We start from the raw sequence: 25787 nt of genomic DNA, 5'->3' as shown, positions 1-25787 counted from the left end.
AGAGAGGCAGAGACACAGGCAGAGGGAGAAGCAGGCTCAATGCAGGGAGCCCGACGTGGGACTTGATCCCGGCTCTCCAGGATCACGCCTGGACTGAAGACAGCGCTAAACCGCTGAGCCACCCGTACTGCCCTATTTTAGCTTCTTTTAAAGCCAAATCTTATTGCAGAGGCAAAGGGCAAAAGTCTTCCTCTTTCTCTCCTTTCTCTGTGTATGTGTGTTTCCCAAATGACATCCCCAGTAGGTCGAAAATTCATTAGTCTTTAACTCTTTCCAGTGTATATTTATGCAAAGGAATTCAGACTTTACATTATAGCTGGTTTTAAATTAGAGTCCCATTCAATTCACATTAAAGGACCTGTGAATTATAATGAGTGCTTTTACTTATGTATCTTTATACTCTAGGGGAACATTTGGAAATTGACTTGTAGAAAAGAAAATCTAGAGACAGAAAAACCAATTAGCAGCTTTACCATCTTCAAGGTAGAAAAAAAATGAAAACACTTGAGAACTGAAAAGATAAAACACATTCCAGGGACATTTGGAAAGACTGGCCATTCCTGTTGATGCATACTTGGATGAGGCAAAAGAAAAGAATCTCAAAGACATAGGAAGTTTCTAGCTTTGGTATCTGTAGGGATGGTGGTCCCTAAAAAGTGGTGGCATCATAACATAGCTGGTGAGGAGATCAACCTGAACAACCACTTTGAAAGACTTCATTAAGGCTAAACAACATATGTATGCCTCACAACCCAGCAGTCCCACACCTCAAATATACCTAACAGAAATGCATGGTAAATGTCCACCAAAAGGCATATACAAAAATGTTCACAATGCCATTATTCTCAATAGGCGAAAACTGGGAAACAAGTGTCTGTCAACAGTAATGTGGATAAGCTAAAGTATATTCTTATAATGGAATACCACTACACACAATAGACAAAAATGAACTAATGTTACAACAACACAGATGGTTGAGCGAAAGAAAGGCAACATGAGAGGTCACATATTGTATGACTCCATTTATATGAAGATCAAGGCAGGGGAAATTCATCTAGTGACAGAGGTACTATCTGGAATAGCAGGAAGAAAGCTGTAGGAGTGATGGAGATGTTCTCTATCTTGATTGGGGTAATGGCTATACAGGTGCATACATAATGGAAAAACTCAATCCTACACATCCTGGGAAGGGGGAGGTTCATTAAAAAGTTTACCTAATTCCCTAGTATTATCATCCTTGAAGAAATAAAAATGCTCCACAGCTTCACATACTGCTTAGTTTGATTTCACTGCAGTACATTTGCTTTCTAAAGCTTACCATATCAAAAGAATTTGCTACCTAGGCTATTTCTTAAAGTTCTGTCTGTGATCATCTCATCAGAAGTGAGAAAAGAAGAGCATCTACGAGTCATGAAAAAAAAAGAGATAAAGTCCTCCTCCATATAATCAGGTATGGCTACTGAGTGTGTGTGTTTTGGTGTCCAATGTTTTGTTGTACAGCTTATGCATCAGAGATAACCTATATACTAGTCTTATATACCTGGCTATAAAATATGGTTTGATTCCTGGAATACCCTAAACTTTACCTCCTAAGTAAGATAAAGCAGTTGAAGCAATAAAAAGACAGCCTCTTTTCTAAGAAGATCTGAAAAGAAAAAGGCCAACGAAAGCTAATTCCCTACTTGTGATTAAGGAGCTTTTGGAGAAACGGACCAGTAAGGAGCTGGTAGTCTCTTTCTGATAGACAAGAGCAGCAAAAGGCTGAGGGAAGGGCAACTCAGGCCAGCTAGGAGACAGCTATAGCTGGCCCACCATTCCCCATATAGATGATGCCTTGAGACCCAACTGGATAGATTTAACTCTCTTTACGGAGGAGCTCAGCAGGGACCCAGTGAATAATGTCATGTCCTAGAGGCCACCAACATCACCCTTATAGCAGCCTTGGCCACCCCAGGAAGGAGAATGATGAACTATGAAATATGCCACTCATGAGACCAGGAACTGGGGGACGGAAAACTTGTACCAGATATATTTTCTTCCTTTGTCCACATCAGCCAATAAACAGCTTCCTCTCCCCTTTGTTAATGCCTGTGTGCTTAGGATGATCAAATCATGGGTATGAACAATCACCAATGACCTACTTGATTACTAACTTGGGATCCATCTATGACAATAGTCAATAGGTCTTAAATTCCTTTTATTCTTGTTTTTTAAATTTGTTTAAATTCCTTTTATTCTATGCATTCATTGATTTTTATTTTTCCCTCAACCCCCCCTAGAAAAACCCAAGTGTAAGAGAAGATGGCTTTTGCTAATGCAAGTCACACCACCAAGTGGGGTGGCCAGTCTGAGAGCCATGGGTGGGAACGCCATTTGATTATGCCTCTGGTGTGCTGGGCGGTCCTGACCCAGTCACATCCTCCAGCGCAGTGACCAAGGGGTCACAGTAAATATTTGGCCAGTGCTAAACATGTGCAGGACTCATAATTTGTCAGCAATGAAAAATCATCTGAAGTCATTTTACTTGTCCATTTTCCAACCCTTTCATTTCACCACTGTGATTAAGGACCTGTTTTCACAAACCATAGCTGATGACATCTAACCAAATGATATTTTTGACAACTGATGCTGGCATGGATCTTCTGAAGTGGTATTCTCTCCTAGGTCAGGAAAGCAGTAATTATTAGCTACTGTACTCCAGAAAACCACCAAACCTCTGTAGTGAACTTGACAATGAACCTGTTCACAGTGGAACAAAGGCTTACAGGCTAAGAAATTAGATTTAAAACTAAAAAACAAAAAAACAAACAAAAAAAACGAAAAACAGTAGAGCACTAGTGTGGGGTCAGCTACTTTTTGCACTAAGATTCTTTTATCTCAATATCCCTTTCTATATACCTGCAGTATACCTACTTAAACAGCATACCTCCAAACTTTTTCATCCACTAATTTAACAGCAAAACAGGAAAAAGATGAGATGAGAAGAAATGTATGTCACTTGTACCTAGTACATGATGAGCTCTCTCAGGCACTTGGCTTACATAAGTTATCTCCCACAACCCTCACAACCTCTTGAGGTGGGAATGGGTGTCTCTGGTCTGTGATGAAAAATAAACAGAGACATGACTTGTCCCTGTTCATGATTAGAGACAGACCTAAGATTCCAAGCAAGGACTGAAGGGCATTAAAGCCTCAGACTTTCCCCTAGACCATGATCCTCACACTAGCATTCCTGAGCTCTCAAATGGAACCCTGGGACTTCCCAAAGCTACCCTCATCAGCAAATTTAACATGTTCCTTGCGGAGGCTGCGTTTTGTGCACCATTGCTTCTGTGGCTCTCCCAGGACCCAGCTAGCTGGGTACAGGACCACTGTGGCGGCTGTCAGAGCAGCTGCCTGAAAACTACAGCACAGCTTGGGCCAGAGCCTGAGAAGGGGGAGACAGAGAACACATGCATGCGTGCACACAAGCGAGGAGATGTATGTGTGTGTATATAAAAATAGTAGAACACAAATAAAAATAGTAGAACTGCAATAATAAGGAAGAAGAAGAGATAAATTCTAAGACATCCAGAACAGTTGTCACATTTCTTTAATATGGCTAGTAGGCATATGTGGAATTTAAGAAACAAAACAATCCAACAAAGGGGGAAAATGAGACAAATCAAGAAACAGACTTTTTAAATTTTTTTTAAAGATTTATTTACTTATTTGAAAGAGAGAGAGAAAGTGAACAGCAGGAGGAGCAGAGGGAGAGAGAGAATCCAGAAGCAGCCTCCCACTGAGTGCGAACCCGACTCGGTGCTCTGTCCCAGGACCCCAAGATCATGACCTGAGCGGAAATCAAGAGTCGGTCTCTCAACCAGCTGGGCCACTCAGGCGCCTCAAGAAACAGACTCTTAGCTATAGACAACAAACTGATGGTCACCAGAGGGGAGGTAGGTGAGGGCGATGGGTGACATAGGTGATGGGGATTAAGGAGGGCACTTGTGATGACCACTGTTTGTATGGAAGTGCTAAATCACTATATTGTATACCTGAAACTAATATGACACTGTATGTTAACTACGCTGGAATTTAAATAAAAACTTAATTTAAAAAATGGACAGTAGGTAGATCAGCATTTAATACATTAGTCTCTACTTACTGGGATATTTACTTGAAATATTTTATTAAGACAAAATATTTATTATAGACAAAATATAATAGGTATAGATATTAATATAGATACATAAATAACTCTCATACATTTGCACACACATCTGGAAGGTGACCCAGACTATTAACTATTAACAATGCAACTCCAGGGAGAAGGAAGAGAGAATGGGGCATTTATACTTAATACAACTCTGTAAATGTAGAGAAATAAGATAAAAACCAAAGAACATTCATAAGTTTTCAATAGTTACTACAGTTTTACACAGAGATGTGATTTGTTTTCAGATTGACACAGCTGATCACATCCATCCATTGAAATACATCTTCCCTTGACTTTTCCAGGACATCACCCTCCCACCTTAGCGGCCACTCCTTCTCAGTCTCCTTGGCCTATTCTTCATCTCTGCAACCCTAACTTGGTAATGAGAAACTAAGCTCTTGCAAGCCTTCTCAATCTACACTCCCTCCATGGATGATCTTTATACTCCCAAACCTGCAGCTCCAGCTCAGACCTCTCCCCTACTCCAGACTCCTAGATTCACCTGCCAGGTCCAGAGGTCCAACTCGATATCTATCACCTGTATATATCATATTTGATATTGCCTATGTTGTTTCTCTCTTGAATTTTTTGTCCTTATTTAAGCATCTCTCCAAAAGCCTCACCCATCAGCCTACTTCTTGCCCAACACTGGCATTAGCTGCCCCTGATGTTGAGAAAGGCCTAATTTTTATTTATTTATTTTTTTCAACCGAGATGATTCTTAAAAGGCTCTGTCCCAAGTATTACTAATGATCTCCAACTAGAATTTCTAGTGATGTTTACTTTTAATTTTCTTTTTGTCTGAGCCTTGTCATATTGAGTACATTTTACTTTCATAATTAAAGAAAAACCACAATGGAAATGACCCCCTTCCTTCAAAAAATAAAAATAAAAGTGGGTGGGACCATGGCTGAAATTATGCAATTGCCATTAGATATGAGAAGTGTAGCCACAGAAATCCGAGGTCACATGTACCCTTTCACCTCTGAACACACCACTCTGGGTGGCATCCCCAGCAGAATGACTGCATTCCGGTGGTGGCTTTTTAAAACCTACAGTGGTTCAGAACACAAACTGATGTCACCGAGTAATCTGGAGACAATTAACAACAAACCAAAGCCATCTTTAAATTAATCGCTTAGATACAGGTGGTTCACCAGATTTAAAAACAAAACTATGTTGGCTCAACATGCTGGTTTATTTTTTTTATTTTGCCTAATCAGCAATCTGCACATAGCTCTGTGCCAATGTCTGGCCTACCTTAATCATTTTTCCTCCATTTAAACAAAGTACACTACATTTTCTTTACCTCCTGATCCCAGTGGCAAATGGCAAAAAAAAATAGTTGTTTACAAGAAAGTCCACGGACCCGAGAGTGCAGCACTTACACAGGCCCACAGGAATCTGTGAACTAGACTGAGAATAGTATGTAAGTCTTCCAAACCTGGTCTTCCAATAGCAAATACAAGAGCAATAATGCTAATTAGAGCCAGTACTTTTTTTGAGCACTTACACTGGCCAAGCACTGATCTAAGCACTTCAAATTAATATATTCATTTGTTCCCCCCAAAGCCTGTTATCACTAAAAGAAGAAAATATGGAGGCACAGAGAGGTCAAGAAAGAAGCTTAAGGTTACACAGTGAGACACAGCAGATTTTGAATCCTGGCTCCAGGACCTATCTACACTCTTATACCACTGTGAGTACCCCCTGGGTGTCTCCTGTACCTGTCATTGTGTTAAGACTTTCTACCTTTGCATACACTATTCTCATTTCCCCTAAAGTTCTTTCCTTTGCTGCCTAGCAAACTCCTATTCAACCTCCAAAACTCATCTTTGGGAAACCTTCCCTGGTACTCCAAGGAGAATTAATCATCCTCTTTCTGCTTTCTGTTATCATTTTTTATTCATATGCTATTTCACTAACATGTAAAAAAAAATAAATCTCCCAACTTGACCATGAGTCTATGTGGAAAGGAGCTATGTCTGATCCATACCTGAATTCTCCACACTTGATAATTATCACCAAAATTCATTTATAAATTTAAGATCTTTCAGGGATCATTTCATAGTATAACATTTATTAGGTGCTTACTATTCTAGGTACTTTACGCATTTTAACTCATTTACTCCTCACCTAATCCTATCATGGAAGATTCCTATCATGTCCCCATTTTGCGGATGTATAAGAGAAAGACAAAAATTTTGTTACTGCCCAAGGTGAGAGCTAGCAAGTACCTGAATTTGACCCCAGGCAATATGACTCCACACTCACTGCCTGACCAGTACACAGGCTCTGTACAGACTCTCTGATGTCCAAAGAAAAGGTTACACCCAGTTCTTGCCCATGAAGATGTCACATAAAATCTACTTCCTTTTCTTCTTCAGGTTAATAGAGGGAATGATCACCTAAAGGATCGGAGAGGGCAGAGATCCTGCCTGCTTGGTTTACCCCAGACACTCACCATCCAGCACAGGGCCTGCCATATATATTTGCTAAATGATCAAAAATAATTTATATCTTTGAATTAATGGTTTTCTTTACATGTTATAGCATTACTGAAAGCATCATACCGATTTTATCTTCAAAACAACTACATGAGGAAAGTATTCTTTTAGCCCTATTTATAGATGAGGAAACCAAGGTCCCGTGAGCTTCAATAACTCACCTAAGATCAATCACAGCATTAGAATGTGAAGCCAGCATTCAAACTCTGGAGGTCTGATTCATCCTGTAGCTTCTTGTGTCTGTTGTAACAACCACAAACTGAGAGGCTGAGAACAATAGGAATTTCTTGTCTCAATGGTTCTAGAGGCTGGAATCCTGATATCATGGTGTTGGCAGGCCCATGCTCCCTCCAAAACCACTGAGAGGGGGTCCTTCCCTGCCTCTTCCAGATGCTGGAGGTCCCAGGCACTCCTTGGTTTATAGCAATGTAACTCCAATCTGCACCCCCTCCCCACCTTCACAAGGCCCCTTCTTTCCTTCTCTGTGTACCTCTGTCATCACAGAGCATTCTCCCTTTGGTCTGTGTCCAAATTCCCCTCTTCTTATAAGGTCACCAGTCATAATGGATTAAGGGCCTACCCTACTCCTGTATGAACTCATCTTAACTTGATCACATCAGCAACGACCCTATTCCCAAATAAGATCATACACACAGGTACCAAAGGTTAAGACTTCAATATACCTTTGGGGTGGGGGAATGACACCATTCAACCCATAACAGACAGCCTGGATAGTACTGATTCCAAAGATGCAGGGAAATGACTCAGTGTCTCTAACCAGTTACCCTCTTCATTGATACAAGATTTGCTAGTTCTAAAATCGCTCCTCTGAATAAGGAGCAGTTAAAGGTTTGAGATTCAAGGGTTTCTTTCCATACAAAGTAAACAGGACATAACCAAAATGTAAACACACTTTAAGTACATGAGAAATGTTCTTTATCATGAAAAAGCCAGTATTTCCCCAGAGTGGAACCCAGTTAATATGCGAGAAAAACTTCAAGTATTTATAATCTACTTACTTTCTACTCTCTTGATTTATTATATACCTTCACTCTTTCCACTTTAGGCAATACCTTTGAGTTTTGGCCAATGAGCAATAATTAAACAGTATTCTATAAGAGTGACCTATTTGATTTTTTTTTTAAACTATCAATAAAAGTGCCCACTCCTTCTGAAAGCTAATGATTCCCTGGGGTCTATAATTAACAGTTTAAGATGACATGCAGTTTTCAAATTTTAATAAAAATTAGCCTTCAGGGATCCCTGGGTGGCGCAGCGGTTTGGCGCCTGCCTTTGGCCCAGGGCGCGATCCTGGAGACCCGGGATCAAATCCCACGTCGGGCTCCCGGTGCATGGAGCCTGCTTCTCCCTCTGCCTGTGTCTCTGCCTCTCTCTCTCTCTCTCTCTCTCTCTCTCTGTGACTATCATAAATAAATAAAATAAAAAATTAGCCTTCATGGAAAATGTAAATAAAGTATACAATTCTTCAAGTAAACAGGTATTTCAAGTTTCTTCCATTGATAGCATCCCTATTCTTCCAGAGTCTAGTGTCAAACTTGTATACTCACTCTATATCAACTGTATTTTGCTCATCTATTAATCATGAGAATTATGTCCACCATACACTAGCAGCCTGATTTTCTCTATATACTAGGGAAGTAACCAAAAACTTTCAAAACAAGTTAATTCGGAATCTGGCTCTTTAAATAAACTTGGGGAAAATCTCTGGCATGTGTAATGTTTAACCAACCCACTACTCAGGAATTATTCTTCGAAATGGTTTTGTTGGAAGGTGTCACTGTTAACTAATGAATACATTTTGCTAGCATCACCTAGATTGTGATAAGGACTACATGAGTGCCATAACTCATCTTAAATATTAAAATATAGGGATGCCTGGGTGGCTCAGCGGTTGAGCACCTCCCTTCAGCCCAGGGTGTGATCCTGGGGTCCCAGGATCAAGTCCCACATCGGGTTCCCTACATGGAGCCTGCATCTCTCTCTGCCTGTGTCTCTGCCTCTCTCTCTGTGTCTCTCATGAAAAAATAAAGAAAATCTTTTTTAAAAAATTAAAATATAGCATTTAAGTCAGGATGTACTATAGGCCAAAGCTAGTCAAAGCAAACTGTAGAGGAACTGATATTTCCTAAAATCAAAGTCTTGACCTGAAATTCTATCTGCCTTCCATCAACTTTCCAGACTCAAATAGAAGTGGAAGTCTAAGAGGTTATCCCAAAGGACAGTTAAGTTATTTCGGAAGATATGAACGACCCATTTAAAAAAAAAAAAAAAAAGTAACAGCCTTCCTTAGAAAAAGATCATTATTAACATGGAATAATTTAGCAAGTAAAATTCTATTTTATTAGCACACCACATTAAAATGCAATTTTCAGACTAATATATTTACAGACATTTCAAGACTGCCAGTTGCTCACCCCTAGTAACTGGAACTGATCCTATGTAATTATTCTCAGGACAAGATGCTTAGTGATTAGAGAAATAACGGATTTTTTTCCCAAAGAGAAACAGTAAGCCCCAATTACATCATTTAAAAGTATTTATTAACCCCATAAAAAATATAGAAATTTTCTTTGTTTAAAAAGGCAATTAGAAAAAGAAAGTGCAAAGCAGCTACAATCACAACCAAACACAGTTTGTGGTTCTGACATGTACTTTCTCACACCAGTTGGTCCTAGATACTCTCCACTTCCCTAGGGAATTCCAGATTTTATAACCTGGTAGATATTGTATCTTAGGAAAATATTAATTTAAGAGTATGCAGTGTGTGTGTGTGTGTGTGTGCGTGCACGCACACGCACACGCAGGGATACATGCAGCGTTCACATGTACTAAGTGCTTTTCCCCAGTGCCAAGTTCTATCCTCATAATCTACATTCAGCTCAATCCTATCACCTGTTAGCTGTGTGCCCGTGGAGGTTGATGAGCCTCAGATTCCCCCACCTACATCAGAGGATAATTACAGCAGCTTCCTCATAAAGTGTGGGACCCAGGTGATCCCTGGGTGGCACAGCTGTTTGAAGCCTGCCTTTGGCCCAGAGTGTGATTCTGGAGTCCCGGGATTGGGTCCCGCATCAGGCTCCTGCATGGAGCCCACCTCTCTCTTCCTGTGTCTCTCATGAATAAATAGAATCTTTAAAAAAATAAGGTGTGGGACCCAATGATGCCCTCCATGTAACACATTTGCCACAGTGACCACTGTCTCACAGTAAGTGCTCAATAAACATCAACCCTTATCATTTCTTTTTTTTTAAGATTTTATTTATTTATTCATAAGAGACACAGAGGGAGGGGCAGAGACACAGGCAGAGAGACAAGCAGGCTCCATATGGGGAGCTCGATGTGGAACTCAATCCTGGGACTCCAGGATCACACCCTGAGCCGAAGGCAGGTGCTCAACTGCTGAGCCACCCATGTGTCCGAAACCCTTATCATTTCTATGGGATCCTCCCACAAGTGAGGAAAAAGAGGTAACTTGCTCAGGATCACTGTGCTGATAGAGGCAGACCCAGGATCAAAGCCCAACCCACAGGTCTTTCAAAGATATCAAACTATAATAAGAGGCATAAAACACATGGAGGGAATATCATTCACATTCTCTGAAGATAATACAAAGCAGGGAATGAGGTAACAAGGAAAACCAAGAACATGTAGTTGAATATAAAGGCTAAAAACCTGCTACAAATCATAAACATCTTTCCATTTGCCTTTTCTAGAAGAACTACCCTTTCCTTGAGGGGGGTTTGGGTGATTCAGCTGACTAAGTGTCTGACTTTGGCTCAGGTCATGATCTCTGGGTCTTGGGAATGAGCCCCACTCAGCAGAGAGTCTGCTTCTCCCTCTCCCTCTGCCCCTCCCCGTGTTTGTGCAAGTGTGTGCGCGCTCTCTCTCTCTCTCTCTCTCTCTAATAAATAAAATCTTAAAAAGAAATAAAATATTTTAATTCTGAAAAGTCTGTCAATTTGATCAAGGACCATCTTCTCTTTTTTTATGGTGAAAAAATTTATATTTAGATTTATAGCCATCTGGACTCAGTTTAGATGATCCCAACCTGATCAAGATGTTGACCTTGTCCATATCAATGTCATTGAGCTTCTTCACAGCCTGTTTGATCTGGTGCTTATTGGCCTTGACGTCCACAATGAACACAAGTGTGTTGTTGTCTTCTATTTTCTTCATGGCTGACTCAGTAGTCAGGGGGAACTTGATGATGGCATAGTGATCAAGCTTGTTTCTCCTGGGGGCGCTCTTTCAAGGATATGTGGGCTGCCCTCGGAGACCCAGGGTCTTGGGTCATTGGGATATAGGTGCCTTATGGATCTTCCTTTTTTTTGTGACTGTGCAAGCCTTTCAGCACCGCTTTCTTAGCTTTCAAAGCCTTTGCTTTGGCTTCGGCTTTGGGAGGGGCAGGGGCTTCCTTCTTTGCCTTTGGCACCATCTTTGTGAAAGAAGGACCATCTTCTATAGCACAATAACACATGGGGGATGATCTAGAATATCTGGTCAACCTACTGGCCATTTCAACACAAAGTAATCAAAAGAGTGGCGCTCATTTTCACATCTTATCACAATAAATCCTCCCAACCAGGAAGGAATCATTCTAGATATTTTACAGATGGAGAAATCATGGCTCAGGCAGAGAAACCACCTATATCCACCTTCCCAGCGCAAGGCCCAAGCTGAAACTTGGCCCTGTCCAGACCTAAAGTCTACACTCTCTTTAGAACAACACGGATGAGGCAAAAGAAAAGTTAGGCTACATAGTCACTTGGCTTTGAGGAAACACTCAACAAAATAAGTGGGGGAAGTGCCACAATTTTGGAGGACATTCAAATGAAGATTAATTTTTACCAAATTGTTTCATTTCCAAAGTAGAAGTCAGTAACAGATACGGCCAAAAATATGTCCCACATAGAGCATATTCAATTCACAATTTTGAACTTGTCTTGAGTCAGTGTTCATTTCTCATAAATGAAAGCTTCTGGAAAGGCAAGAACTTGGCATCTAGTTCAGGTTGAGTGGCACCTATGCCCACCTCCCCCCAAGGTCTTGGGGTCTTTGCCTACTGCACCCTTCAGAGTTTCAGCCCCAGTGGCAGGCTGCACAAAGGTTAGAACACACCCAGAGTAGCTTCAGCCTAATGTGAGGACACAGGACCAGCTCTCTCTCTCTCTAAGATTATACTTCCTTTGCTTTTATTATGGTAAAATACACATAAAAAAATTCACCATTTTAACCATGTTTAGGTATACAGTTCTGTGGCATTAAATACATTCACACTGTTGTATGACCATCACCACCACACATTCTTAGGACTTTTCCATCTTCCCCAAATCATACTGTGGATCCGTTAAATACCACCTCCCCATTCCCCCTGCACCACAGCCCCTGGCAACCACCTTTCTACTTTCCGTCTCCAGGAGTTACACTATTCTGGGTACCATAAATACACTCATACAACATCAGTGCCTTTGTGATTGGCTTACTTCACTAAGCATATTGCCGTTCTTTTTTGTTTCCAGTTAGTCTCCTTGAAGAAACACCCTGAAATGCACATCCTCTAGAGGACATAAAAATGAACATGTGAGAAATTTTTTTTTCCCTTCTACTACTTACTAAAAGGATATCAAAACAGTAACAATGGTCAGGGAAGAAGAATGAGAAAGCCAACAAAATCCCCCAAAATCCCACAACACAGCCACTCCATTTTTATCTCTATTCTTTCTTTCATCATCTTTTGCTTTATGCAAATGAAATCTGCATAAATACATCATATTGAGTATCCTTTAACTTAACTATCAATCAAAATGATACACCTTCAAGCTTTTCAAAAATTAACTTCCAAGGTCAACGCCAAGGAAAAATAAATGTGCTTTCATGAAAACTTGTATCTGCTGAGCTCTCGCATTGCCTGAAGTTTCACTCTCATATGATGAAATTGTCTTTGGCAAACGGAACCATCCCGTGTAATAGTTGGTACTGCAGAAAGAGGGCAACAGCTTCACAAATGTTTACACAAAAACCATTTAAATGTTAAGCAAAAATGTACATAAACTCCAAATGTGGCCATTCATCCTACTGTTATCTCTCTCAGTGGAAAAGAGCATGACGGCATCTAATGAAAATCCTGTTTTCTTCCCAGGGAATAAAAATAAAAATGTCACAAATCAACATTCTCCCCCACTTTCTTTTTTTATATTGATTTTTCTTGCAATTCACATGTTCTCAGAACTAAGCTAGGAAAAAGACAAAATTTAATAAAACTTCACATCTTATTTTCATTTCTTGTTTCTACTTGTGGCTTGTAAAATATATATAGACAGTTGGATCTAGTAACAGTAAAGGAAAATGATTTCAGATGAAATAAAACCTAAGTCAGCAGGAGATGACTTTGATTGGGAGACAATTACACCAAAGTCAAGGGAATACAAGACTTCCTTTATTTATTCTAGTAGAAATAACCTCAAGTCCTAGAAAAAAAGACATTTTTAGAAAATGACACTGACCCAATTGCTAGGTCTCATGAATAAGAGCAGGGAGTGTTATTTCTGTTGCACCTCACCTCACACAATTTCTTCCCAAAGCACTGAAATACATTTAGCTTGAATGCAGGGTTTTGGGCTACTACATAATTGAAGACATGGAGATCCTGTCCACAATAATGGTATCCGACATATCCACCACTCATACTAAATTTCCTATTTCATTTAGAGAGAGCAGAATGCATGAGAACAGAGTACCCAAACACGAAGGACCCAAAAGGACTAATCATTTCAAAATCTTGACTTAGGGACATCTTCTTTAACTCTATTATCAGTCAGGCCCCAGTGCATCTTTCTAGAAATTGCCACAAGGACAAAAAAAATTGGTAGTACCAGAAGGGGTCTCCTCTCAACCCTGACAACTAACTCAAATGTTCTTTTACTCTCAATTATTTTACAGAAAGACTCATCCCAGGCTCTCCCTTAAATGAAACTTTTCAGTGAGCTTGTCCCACTGTGAAACTTTCCTGGCTTGCTGTATCAAACCAGGACCATAAAGATTAACAAGAGAGGCACCTGGGTGGCTTAGTACCTGAGCATCTGCCTTTGGCTCAGGTCATGATCCAGGGGTCCTGGGATCAAGTCCCACATCGGGGTCCTTAAGGGAGCCTGCTTCTCTCTCTGTCTATGTCTCTGCCTCTCTGTGTCTCTCATGAATAAATAAAATCTTAAAAAAAAAAAAAAGGTTACCAGAGAAGAAAACTTCAAAAAGACCCTGTCCATCTGCTCTGACTTCAGGAAGGGCCAAAATCTAGGTTGAAAGGAAGATTCTAAAACATCAGCAAAAACTCAGAATACAGTGTCTGATCCAGGTTTATTATTCATAAATAAGGCTCACCCTTAGGCACTCCAAGCAAGTCACTCCTTTCCCCCCACTTTACTTAGGGTGAGTGGACACCCAAAGCAATGAAGAAGACAATGACGTCATAAGAGGAACAACTCGATCGCAAACCATTCTTTGTGAAAGCAACTGAGGCTAAAGCATGTGCAGGAACAGCTTGAATCCCATGTGACACTCCAGCAGGCTCCTCCCTGAATGCAGCAAATGAGCAATGATCTCTCAGACTCTAAAGGCCATTTATCTTTGGACCCAAATCAATAGGTCTGATCAACTAGGCAGGAGGCTTTTGGAAAACCAATATGAGAATTCCCTCCTCTGCCTCTTCTTCAACAATCAAAGTCACCAAAGGGTAAGTGGGACGTGAAGAGGAGAGAAAAGTCTGTGTCACATGAAATATTCTTTTTAGGTGCGCACAAAGCAGCACCTTTACAGCTGGTTGTCTGAGGTGTGCAAGAAAAAACATCAGTTGAGAGCAAGCACACTGTGCAAAACTGGCCCACAGGCAAATGCTGGATTAAATGAACTTTCTTTTCAGTAGGACTTCCTGAATATATTAATGGAAAGAGAAAGTACATGCAGTTTTCTGAACTTGATGGCAGAAGTCTTTATTCCCAACATATTCCCAGTCACTCTGGATTCACTCATCACCCTCTGGGAAGTACTGTGGCAAGTACTGCTTTGGATGTTGTGGAAGCAAGGTTAGAGCCCATATCTGGATAAGCATGCACATAATAAAGGTGACATCAATCCAGTCTTCAAAACTAGAGAGGTATTAGGGCTCCCCAAAAAGATGTTTTAAAGTTAGGTCCTCTGCAGCATTCTCGTGCCCTTCAATTGCACCTCTCTATGTCATGATCTTGATAGACCTGGTCGTCACTTCCTGCCACTCAGGACACAGCCAAATAGACACCTACTCACCACGTGATCTGAAGGAGCCCACTGGGCACTTTTCATGACATCACCCATCTCTGTCTTCTTCATGGCACCTCCCACCCAGAAAGCAGGAGTGTTTTACTCAGTGCCATATCCTAGGGCCTACTGGCACATAGCAGGTGTTCAATGAACATTTATGGACTGAGTGAGTACATGAAGTGTTCTAGCCATCCCTCTCACTGGCTTGGAAGAATGATTACTTAAACATCTGGTTACATTTAAGACCAGTTCAGTAAGATTTATTACTTCAAATAAAGAGGCCACAGTTATGCTATGGTCGCTAAATTAAATGACATCTGCATTTCTTTTGGATGCCTATTTTCATACTAAGCTGACTATTTAAAGACCTTTCTAGAATTTAGACACCGAACCACATAGTTAACTGGCTCTTGTGTTAACCAACCGCCTGCCGATGTCCTTAATCCTTAACATCATGGTATAAACCTATACCGTCACAACTGGGGGTAGACTGTCAGAAGAACTAGGTGTCACACATGTTCTGGGGCATATTTATTAAAGCTTCCAATGACAAAATTACTTCTCATTCACAAATTCATTCTTTGACAGAGAATGACTGAGCATCCAGGATTTCTAAGCCCTGAGAGCACAAAGACAAACCAGTAGCAGTGTCATCCCTCAAGGGGTTACAGGTTAGGAGCCAAGCCAGGGAGGTAAGCAGGTGCAATGCAGTGTGACCCAAAGGGCACGATGGAGGACAGGGTACCAGGCGCTCACTGTGGCAGCAAGAGCCAGTCATCCTGTTCTGGGTAACCATGTCCCCAGTGGTCTTCCAAGTGTGGTCCCCAGTCCAGCAGCATCAACATCACCTGGGAAATTGTCAGAGGTACGGATTTTGACTGGGCCACATCACAGGCCTCCGAATCAGAAATGTGGGGGGTGAGACCAGCAATGTCTACTTTAGTAAGCCCTTGGGTCATTCTGACACACACTGAGGTGGATGATGATTAAGCCACTTTGTGGAGGAGGAACAAAAAATGTCAAGGAAGTGAAGAATACACAGACAATAAGGATGGTTGCAGGTGACGGGAACACAGGATAAGAGCCCGAAGGCCAGAGAAAACCAGGCATGTTGAAAGAACGGTGTGGCTCAAAGCTCAGAGCAAGAGATGGAAAGCAAAGCAGTATCATGAAGGGTACCAGGTGCGATGCCAAGAAGCTGGCCCATCGTCGTGAGGGCAGTGAGTGAGGAGCCCCTGGAGGGCTGGGATGGGCATGCCCGGACCTGTAGAGGATTTCTGAAGATCACCTTGGAGGCAATGCAGAGCATAAACAGAGAGGCCATGGGGGATGAGAGGTGATAGTAGTGGGACACAATCCGCAACAGCAGGGCTCCACGTGGGGGCCTGGGGTCAGGGGCGCCTTCCACGGCTGCACAGATGGAGGTGCCAGGCACGCTGTGGACTACCCTGAGCACCCCTTCCCTTTGGAAGCCTTGTCTGCCACATACCCCACGCACACACACACACACCCCCAACCAGGGCAAATGCTGATCGAGAAGCACTAAGTACTTCCCACCTCCCCTCCTGGTAGCACACAGCACATTTTATCACAGTTGCCAGCTTTCCCTACAGCCAGAGAGCTTCAGGCAGGCAGAGACAGTGGCCATCCAGGTCGGTTTCCACCCTGGTCAGTTTCCACAGGCAGCATCTGGAACAGTGCCCAGCGCTTCGGAAGCCAAACTGAATGAATGGAGCTGGACAGGCCAGGAGGCCACTGAGAGGCCACTGCCCTCATCCGGGGATGAGATGACCGTGTCATCGGGAAGGAGTCAGAAAGCTTATGATGAACTGAACATCTTCATTTTTCTCCAGTCTGTGGATCCCATTCAAAACACAGAATGAAAATCTCTTCAAGTCAATTATGCTAGGAAAATTTGACAGTAAATTTGATCTGCTAAGTGGAGGCCACAAGTCAGCAAGGACCATGGTTTGAGCACTTTTGCAAGTGAAAATAAGACACAGTTCTAGGCCACAAAGACACTGTCACCTGAGATAACAAGTTTGCTCCCTTTTGTTTTCAGAACAAAACAAGACTCCGAAACCTTGAAGTAGAAGACCGAGACATTTTAAATCCCACTGACACAGCTTGCATCTTTGCTTTGATTTTTAGAAATGATTTCAAGCAGGCAGATGTTGTGACCCAATTACAGGGTATTTTAGAAGGAGTAGGCACCTAACTTGGGGGTGGAGCCGGTGGGCGTAGAGGGAAGAGTTAGTTACTAAGCAGGCACTACCACCTGCCTCTCAGTCTTGCATGGAATTTTATAGAGAAGGGAGCTGTGACAATCAGGAAGTAAGGCAGCTCTCCCCTGACCTGCTTCCTGTTTTCTCACCATTCCCAAAATAGACAGAGCTAAGGAAAATCGTAAATATATTTCTGCGCCCTCCAGGGAAAGAAAGGTTCATTAAGGGCATAAATTTGGGTCCCTGGGAAAAAAAGGATGAAAGACAAAGCTATCAAAGTCCTACAATCAAGAGGTGGAGAGAGTGAAAAATAAAATCTATGGACAAAAAGGAACCAGAGAAAGAAAAACAGTGGCCAGTTCTTACAGCAAAGCATACTAAGAGGTGGTGCCACAAACTTGGCTGCCCTGGATTCCCTAAATTCAACCTCTTTGGAGTCAAAAGTTAGTTTTTGCTTAAAATGAATAATAACTGTTAAGATCTTCCTTTATGCCAAATATTCATTATTATATTTCTATATTAACTCATGAAATCCACTTAACCGTATCATATATAGTATTCCTACTTATGGATAAGGGAACTAAAGCACTGTTAATTCTGTTCTCCACCTGTAATTCTGTAATTCTGTTGGCCTCAGTCATATGGCTGTTAAATTGCCCAGCAATATTGGAACTCTAAGAGTCTGGCTCTTAACCACCAAATCCCTACTACCTCCCTGCAGGGCTGTCTTGTGCATGTACTTCCTGTAGGACATTTACAAGCATCCTTGGCCTCTACCCTACTAGATGCCAGCAGTACTCCTTCCAAAGTCATGACAATCAGAAACATCTCCAGATATTGACAATATTCCCTGGAGAGCAAAACTGCCCTCCTCCCTTGTTGAGAACCATAGCTATAAAGACTTGAAAGGGCAAATCTCTAGGTTCTCTTTGGAAGGTGTGGCAAATCCCAGGTGTTGGATATGACAATTCTATGGAGGCAAGGAAAAATGGAAAAGGAGTTAGCTGAAGGGTTTTCTGTAGTGGGGGTTTACAGGAGTCCCTTGCCACAGCTCCTATTCCATGAGGCGTCTCCACTCCCATGGAGACAGGACCACTTGCTCAGACCTCACACACATGCCTCTACCGTAGCACCATATCATCAGTGCTCTGGTACATTCCTGTCTGTCTTCCTGAACTCTGCACAGTACCTGGCACAAAGTATGTCCTCAAAAAACATTTGCTGAACAAAGACATGAACAAAGAAAGCTAAGTTTTCCTGTCACGCACACACAAAAAAAGTCTGTCTTCACTAGTGATCTGAAAAATGTATAAATAAATAAAGCTTAAATAAATAAATAAATAAATAAATAAATAAATAAATAAATAAATAAATAAAGCTTGGTTACTGGAGAGGATAAGAGATTCTGGTCAGATACCAGAAGAACGTGAAGTTGAACCAGTGCTTCTCAAAGCATCTATACCCCTGTGAGTCCAGACTATGCCTCAGTTAAGTTCAGAAATTTTGTATTGGTTCACTTATGGAAAAAAATCAACTCAAGAAACCTAACTCATACTAAAGAAATTCTAATTTATTCACTTCCACTGACAAATAGTACTGCCTAGCAAATCAGCAGATCCACCTCTTTTGACCTCTCTTGCTCAGGTCAAAAGTCCCCTTGGGAAATCAAATGAAGATCAGAAGGTAAGAACAGAGCTGGCATCCAGGAGCATGCTGGATGCTCCCAAAGGGAGGAACCATCATCTGGGGTGCTGAAGTTCTTTCTCCAGACCCACCGCTTGGGCAACCAGAAATCTTGAGTCAGCCACAGGCAGCCGGAGAAACCTGGAAACACTCACTTCACCTTTTTCCAGTCATCGGAAGCCTCTGTCATTCTAGCATTGCCTCATGATAGACGCATGACAACTAATCAGATTCCAGTGTATTTTATTTACAACAGAAACATTCTAGACTGCAATCTGTCCAGAGAGGTTACACAGCAACGCCTAGTCAGACAAATTTAGAAATGATATTTGGATTTTCTGCTACTCAATTTGTATTCACATGAAAGAAATGCATATTGGAGCCATAATATGAAAGAACTAATTCCATCATTAAATATGTGGATTTAAAACATAAAAAATAAATAAAAATAAATAAATATGTGGATTTACAGTAATGTCCATTTTGAAAATGGATGAAAGGTGAAATTTTCACCTTTTCCCCAAATGGTGAATTTAGGAAGGTTCTTCACTCGTCAAGGAGGAGGTACCCCAAAGGACTAAGTGAAATGTTTCCTGTATAACACGAGGCACACAGTTGACCCTTAATTACCAAACGTTATTTCTTCATTCTGTTAGGATCTCCAGCAACCATGGGTGCCTTCATATTGATTACAGTTACAGGGAAAGTGTCACTGTTTACTATAAAGACTTTAGTGAAAAGGACCTCAGTTTCCTTATCTCTAAAATGGGAACAGCATCACAGCATTTTGTAAGACTTAAATAAGGTAATAGTGATAAAGCTCTTAACACAAAGAGCTCCATAATAACATTAATACTATATTATCAATGATGATCAGCAAGATCCAGATATCATTTAGCATAGATTTTTCAAATATCATCTTTAAATATATTATTTTCTTATCCTACTGTTTAAAACACAGTAATAATTTGGGTTTGCAATGCCTTGAGCAAATTATTCTTAAGGTTCCTCTAGCGATTCATCAAGGCTTGCTCTGGAAGACATGATATTGCAAAGGTCCAAACCAAGCTGGCTATTACACCACTTGTGTTTCTACGGCCTTGACTCCATCAGCATTTCCTAGAATCACCAACCCCATATTGCTAAAGTGTGCCGCCTTGGCAGAAAGAGGCCTGTGTGCAAAGAAACCAACACTAGGATCTGTCATTTTGAGGCTTTGCCTGCTGAAATTCACATTACAATCAGTTGTCCTTTCTGCTCTCAGACCCTCATCTTTCATTTTGGCACTTCCATTGACATTCTTGGGCTATAATTCAAAAATATCTGCTGGTTCCCAGAGCACTTTCAAAATTAGCTTCTTCTAAGCTCCTAAGACCCTGAGTCTATACCAGTGACCCTACATTCCTGGAAGGCCCAGAGGCCCCATCAACCCACCCATAAGCTCTAGTTTGGCTTGGCCTCCACTACTCATTCTATCCCAAGGGCATGGCTCTCAACATCTCAAACCCGGCTTCCCAGACTTATCAATTTCATGGACCATTAAGCTGCCAAATAAAAATATTCCCATCAAATCATAAAAGAATTCTTATCCCCAAATAAGAAGGGTATAGTCTCAGAGAAAAAAGGACACATCTCCTCAATTGGACACACTTAGAAAATATTCACTACAACATCATCATTATTTTGATAAGGACAGCAAACACATCACTCACAGCAATGGCCATGGACCTAATACTGTGCTTTGCACTTTTAAATTGTGAGTGGAAGCTAAAATCTGACGTATAGGGCATCAGGGAAACATTACATCTTATACCACTGTGATGCCAAGCCTTCCTTCTTTAAAAACAGTGTTTCCCTTCACTATCTAGAGCTCTCTGCAAGTTCTCTCCAGCCTCATGCCCCTAGGTACACACTCCTAGCTCAGTTATAAAACTACATTCTTCTTAGTCAATTTTAAAAGAAAAACACAAACCCAAACTACTCTTCCTCCCACTCTAAGCATTCCTAAAGCATAAAGTTACACTTTAAAAACCTCAGCTAGGGATCCCTGGGTGGCGCAGCGGTTTGGCGCCTGCCTTTGGCCCAGGGCGCGATCCTGGAGACCTGGGATCGAATCCCACGTCGGGCTCCCGGTGCATGGAGCCTGCTTCTCCCTCTGCCTATGTCTCTGCCTCTCTCTCTCTCTCTCTCTGTGACTATCATAAATAAATAAAAATTAAATAAAAATAAAAACCTCAGCTATTACGTAGCAGACAAAATCTTGCAAGATTTCCACAGGAGGCAAAGAGTAGTTCACCTTATCTATAATCACTGTCAAATCATTAATAAGCAAAGAAACACCTTAATCCATAATTCCATACCATTCATTTTTTCCATGTTCTCTTCCCATATTTCTCCATAGAAGTCTGTACATCTCATGTACCAATAAATTTCACAGTAAGACTTTTCTGATGATAAGAGTAATGCCTGTCCTAGCATCCATTCAGTGCTTAGGAAAGCAGGTAAGATTCAAACATTATAGAAATAAGATTATGCAGAAAGGGAATGTCTCCTATGAGTCTACACCTAAAGGCCTCTAATACTTTTAAACTGATGTAGGCTTCTTACTTTTTGCCAACTTGTAGTGACTTGACTGTCTTCTGCTCTTTGTGTGCTTCCTCTCTTATGGCTCTCACCTCTTGTTCAAAGTTATCACTCCACTCCTACCAAATGCCCAGCAACCCTGCAGCCTGGTTAATACCAGAAGCGCTTCACTTCTGTCTGTTTCATTCACTGTCTGTTTATTATCAACTATTAAAATATGGGTAACAACCCTGGCATCTCCTCACCTGCCCCACTGAAAGGTTCATTCAGGACATTGAGCTTTGGGAGCATCGTGAAAGCAAAGTGCACTACAAACACCAAAAGGACCAGTTTCCTTTGCTTTCTGACCCATCACCATAAATTGCCAAGAGAAAAAACAAAAAAAGTTCACAATCTTGCCAAAGTAGAGTAGGTCCATTGCACCAGCCACAACTCCTGTTTACTGCAGTAGCTGACCCTGGACACCTGGACACCTGATGATGAGAATTTTATTCTAGAGACCAAGGGCTACATTTCTAATCAAAGGCTAAAGAGAGAGAGGATGGAGACATGGAACAGGCTGGCCAAAATTTCACTTAAGTGGGCCCGACACCCAAGACACAGGACACCTTCCTCTGTGGCGGCTTCTTTCTCAGCTTATCTGCATGCCCAAGAGCAGAGACTCACCTCAGAAGATGCTATGAAACAGTTTCAAATATCTAGTGTGCTTTATCCAAATCTAATCATCCCCTTATCTCCTACCTAGACTTGGAAGGGCCACAGAGTTAATTTTATGACAACCATTCTTTAACAAAAACTAAAAAGGCAGCCAGGATTTGGCCAAAAAAAGGGCGGGGCGGGGGGGGGGGGGGGAGATTCCTCAAAGCAGGACAGGCCAGACTCTGTGAAACACAAAATCACCTTCATGTAATGCTCTACATGCAGTACCCCCTCCTCCAAAGGTTGCATCATAGACCCTTGAAACCAGACAAAAGAACTCAACAGGCATCCAGAGAGTGCACTGTACTGCAACTCTCTCATTTTACAGATGGAAAAACTGAGGCCCAGAAAAATAAACTGACATTCCCAAGATCACACACAGTAAGTTAAAGTAGCAGAAGAGTCTGGCCCAGAAGGCAAGTGTTGGAAGTCACTGGCTGATGGTCTTTGCACCAAATCCCACCAGGCTACTGCAGAGAATCTGTCACTCTGACTCTGACAAGCCATTGCAACTGTATCAGGTTGATACAGAGCAGGCATTAAACAAATATCCTTAACCCAAAGAAGGGAAATAAGTATCACCCACATAACTAGTAATACCTTCTTAAAATACTTTCCTAAAAGTCTTACAGCTATGGAAAATTCAAGGTGTTATAATATCAGACTAATGTCTATTTTAAAAGTGTAACTGGGGTGCCTGGATGGTTCAGTGGGTTAAGCATCAGATACTTGATTTCAGCTTAGGTCCTAATCTCAGGCTAGTGAGTTCAAGCCCCACATTGGGTGTGAAGCCTATTGAAAATATTTTTTTTAAAGTGTAACTAAAAAAAAGATGCAGAGAAACAACATTACATTTTCCTTAAAAGATAAATTTAGATATTCTGACATCAGAGTTGTCCCCATAACCCTGTACTAATATTATGGCAAGCTTTTTAGTATTAACTCCTGTTGTAATAGAGGGGGAAAAATTTCAGTATTTTTCTGGTGGCAGGAAAAGAAACAGTCATTAAAAAGTTGAAACATGACATAAAAAGAGTAACAATTTTAAAATACGTTATCTTTATACATGTGGATTCTTGCAACACTTAGTAGTCTTTTCTTAAATAATTCTGTAGTCTCTTATTCACATTACTCCAGTTAAATGTAAAATGCCGATCTTTTACACTTCAGTTCATTAAGCTTTTCCACTACCACTTTATAAAAGTTTCAGAAAGTGCTGAATGGTGCTGGCTGCTTGAGGGCGAATTATCTAGTCAAAAGCATCCTTTGGAAAAGAGAATAGAAGTTCAAGAAAACTCCTTCCCTAGAAAACAATCTCAACTTTAGAATCCTTTCTCAAAGGCTCTGAGCAAATATCTAGGGATATCCCTAGATACTGAAGACTCCAAGTGATGGGGGGGGGGGGGGCACACAGTAAAAATGATGACAAAAGGCCAGCAACAGAAATCTTGATCTGCTTGCTTCTCCCCTGGTGTTCCGACCACTAGCCCATTGTACTCTACTGCCACCTGCGTTCTCCCGGCATCTCCCCCAGCGCAGACGCTTCTCACCCATTTGCTACATGCCATCCCTTGCAATAAAGTGCATTTCTAAGATTCTGCAAGTTACGACAAACAATTGTTGAGCAATTATTGTTCTCAAGCTACAAACGGAAAACACATCTGAGCGGCTACCGAAGTTCCAGAAGAAATCCCCCTTTAAAGAGTATATCCCTGAAAGGCCAGCTCCACCAAGTCAGGCATCCTTCATTATCATGGCCATTTGAGGACAAACGGAAGCCCGTGACAAGGAAAAATAAATAAATAAAGGCTTACGAGACCTAAATCCAGAACGACAGATCAGGGTGCCACTGTTGGGTGGTTTAAATCGGTCAAGTATCAGAACAAATGACACACAGTTGCCAATCTCGCAAAGTTTCCTCATTTCTTGGAACTGAAAGCAGCACTGCTGGCATCGTTTTATGACCACCCTTCAGAGATCTCACCTAAGTGATCGTGTGCAAAGGGACACCAGTGATGGAGGGACTTCTCAACACTATGCCCTCCGAGAGTCCAGTCCTGCCCGGGCTTCCAACACTGACCCTTATTTCCAGTCCCCCCCCCCCACCACCACCACCACCACCACCACCACCACTCAATCCACCCAAAAACGCTTGTTGACAGTCGTGGCTCTAAACTGCGCAGAACTTGACTACAAAACGGCTACAACCGAAATCTGATTTCTCCAACGTATTTTTGTTTAATGCGAGCCCCACGCCCCCTCGGCCCTCGGGCCCCTGCCCCCTCAGCTCCAGAGACCACCTGCGGTCCAGACCACCTTGCATGGTTTCCTTGGGACTCCGCATCCGTCCCTCCGCCCAGCACTGTCCCCATCGCACCAATGTCATTTCCAGCGTCCGACCCTCCACGCGGCGCGGCGGGCGGCGGAGGGGCTCTCGGGACCCCGGGGCCCGCCTCCCCGGTCCGGTCCCCTCCGCACAGCCATTTTCTAGCTCAAACGCTCCGTGCCTGCGCGGGGGAAATGAACTTTTCCCCCCTTGGTCTGCCGGCGGCCAGCGTCGGAACCCCGAGGAGCCGGCGCCGCCCGCAAGTCCCCGGCAGGAGCGCGCCGCCCGCCCCGGGAGCGAGGGGAGCCCAGCCGCGCGGCGCGCAGCCGAGGCCGGTGCCCGGGCAAGGGGGTGTGCGCCCTGCCCGCCGGGCCCGCCCTCCGCCGTGCGCTCCGCAGCCCCACCCGGGCGCACCCCCTGCGGCCCCGTCTCCCGCGCCCCAGGCCCGGCCAAGCCCGGGCTGCCGCGGGAACGAGGGCGCCGGCAAGCGAGAGGGATGCAAGTCCAGGAGTGCGCCCGCGGTCGCCGGGCCGCCCCGCCGGCCCTGCGGCGCGAGCGCGGGGCGCCCCGGACTCCGCCACCGGCGCCCGCTGCAGAGGCGGCGGCAGCTGCTGCAGCTGTGGCTGCGGCGGGGCGGGCGGCAGGGGCCGCGCAGCCCCGGGGCCGGCAGGAGAGGAGCAGCCGCCGGGGCTGCACGCAGCCGCTCGTCGCACGCCGCTGCCGCTGCCGCTGCCGCTGCCCGGCTCTGCCGCCGGCACTCCCGGGCCGCCCGGGGTCCAGGGCACAAGCAAGGAAGAAGGCGAGGCTCACCGGCGGTGCGCGCCGCGCTCGCTCCGGCCCCGGCGCCCGGCGGCTCGGCTCCAGTCTCGCCTTCTCCCCGGAGCGCCCGGATCAGCTGCGGCTGCAGCGCACGAGCTTCCTACTTGAGACCAGGACGGGCTCCGCGACTGAGCATGCCCAGTGCCGCTCGGCGAGTCCCGCGCAGGCAGCGGCGCCGGCCAGATTCCACTTCTCCAGGCTTTGGCGGCGGCTGCGCGACGAGAGGCTGGAGGGGCCCGGCCGCGCGGGGGCCGAACCGGGAAAGGCGGGGCCGGGGGCGGGGGCCGAGGAGGAGGGGGCGGGCCGCGCTCCTAGGGCGACCCCTGCAGGCAGAGGCTCGCGGCCTCTGGGACCCTCGGTGCCCCGCTCGCCGCGGAGGACGGCAGGGAGGCAGGGGCGCCCGGGAGGCGCGATGCAGCCCAGCATCCCCTCCA

At 43.4% G+C, this 25787-nt stretch overlaps 1 protein-coding gene across 9 annotated transcripts in view; it reads right to left on the bottom strand.

Annotated features, from left to right (window-relative positions):
- The window catches only part of APBB2 (amyloid beta precursor protein binding family B member 2), a 381437-nt gene extending 355881 nt beyond the window's left edge, over positions 1 to 25556 (bottom strand). For 3 of the 9 annotated variants that reach the window (XM_077878760.1, XM_077878812.1, XM_077878766.1), the window contains exon 1: positions 25345 to 25554. The gene's annotated coding sequence lies outside the window, so the exon portion shown is untranslated. Of the gene's footprint in view, positions 1 to 25344 lie in introns of all 9 variants that reach the window. The other 6 variants (XM_077878772.1, XM_077878822.1, XM_077878788.1 and 3 more) reach the window with 4 other exon arrangements.
- Positions 25557 to 25787: the final 231 nt, after the last annotated feature.

This window comes from Canis aureus, chromosome 2, assembly GCF_053574225.1.
Source record: "Canis aureus isolate CA01 chromosome 2, VMU_Caureus_v.1.0, whole genome shotgun sequence".
NCBI lineage: Eukaryota > Metazoa > Chordata > Mammalia > Carnivora > Canidae > Canis > Canis aureus.
The sequence above is the reverse complement of the archived record's forward strand: the minus strand, read 5'-3'. Positions and strand labels throughout refer to the sequence as shown.